We start from the raw sequence: 1,284 nt of genomic DNA on the forward strand, positions 1-1,284 counted from the left end.
CGAATACACGTCAAAAATAAAATGAAAATACCAGAAATACACTCGAAGCTGCACAACGACAAATTCACCTCATCTTTAGCAAGTTAAAATAAGAGAGATAATTAATGTAATTCTGGCACGCTTCAATAAGCTTATTTCTGATTTGCGCCCCAAGAACGCGTTTCTTTAGGGGACGTTTTTTACACCGACAAGCGTTTACAAAGCGTTTTCAAAGGCGGGGTTGCAGAGGCGGACAGGTATTGGGGGTCCGGCTGGCTGATCACGTGACGCGTCCGTGTCCCCCTCCCGCTCGGCTCCCCTTCAACCCCCGCGCGGGGCAATCAGCGGCTCCACACGACTTTCATTTCCTTCCTCCCCCTCCAACACCGCCCCCTACGGATTGAAGGGGGAGAGGGACCCAGCTGACGTCAAGTCACTGCGCAACCTCCACCTCCTCCACCCCCCACACCACCACCACACTCTACAAGACGGAGACGCACCCCCATGGGGCCTAAAAGAAGGGGTTCACTCTCATACTGGTACTGACTTTTTTCAAGGGGCCCACCACTGCGTTATTGTGTACGCAAAGAAAATTACTCGCGCCACTCGCGCCCAACTTGCCAGTACTCTCTATTACTAACTATGATTGTGACTATGGTTACTCGCAAGTGTTTAGGGGAATTACTAGTCACTCGCAAACAATAACTCACTAAAACTCGCCAAAACTCGCTAGTACTCACTAAAACTCGTCAAAACTCGCTAGTACTCACGATACTCGCCAGTACTCACCAATACTTGCCTTTACCCAAAATATTCGTGGCTACACTAGGTAAGGAAGGAAGTGGAGGTCCCCTCGGATCTTTTTGACTTCTTTGTCAGTATTTTCTGCTGCTTCGAAAACCTTTATAAGCCGCTGACGACTTTTCTCGTCAGCAGAGTAATGTACCAAACAATTCCTTTTGACATTTATTCTTTTCACAGTAAGTTACATAATTAAAATATACATACACAATAAGTATACTTGTTGCTGCTGCTGCTGAGTAAAAACGTAGGTATTTACTAGGACATAATTAAGTACACAGGTCTGAGAAGTGGATTCGCAACAACATGCCATGCCCCCTCGTATCGCTCCGCGTCCAACACGGTGTACGTCACGGTGTAGACCGTGGTGTACGTAAAAGCATTTGCAGCGGCCGACCATTTATTCATACCAAAATTCAAACATTCAAAAACGAACTCAATCGCTGCTCGCACCCACCCTTCGATTGCCCAACATCTCTCTCCCCCCCCCCATCTCCCTTCCTC

At 47.6% G+C, this 1,284-nt stretch overlaps 1 protein-coding gene across 1 annotated transcript in view; it reads right to left on the bottom strand.

Annotated features, from left to right (window-relative positions):
• LOC113212196 (nuclear factor of activated T-cells 5) overlaps positions 1-1,284 on the bottom strand; it is a gene marked incomplete in the record, with an annotated part of 27,103 nt that overhangs the window by 24,636 nt on the left and 1,183 nt on the right.

This window comes from Frankliniella occidentalis, unplaced genomic scaffold (assembly GCF_000697945.3).
Source record: "Frankliniella occidentalis isolate FOCC.00 unplaced genomic scaffold, Focc_3.1 Scaffold56, whole genome shotgun sequence".
NCBI lineage: Eukaryota > Metazoa > Arthropoda > Insecta > Thysanoptera > Thripidae > Frankliniella > Frankliniella occidentalis.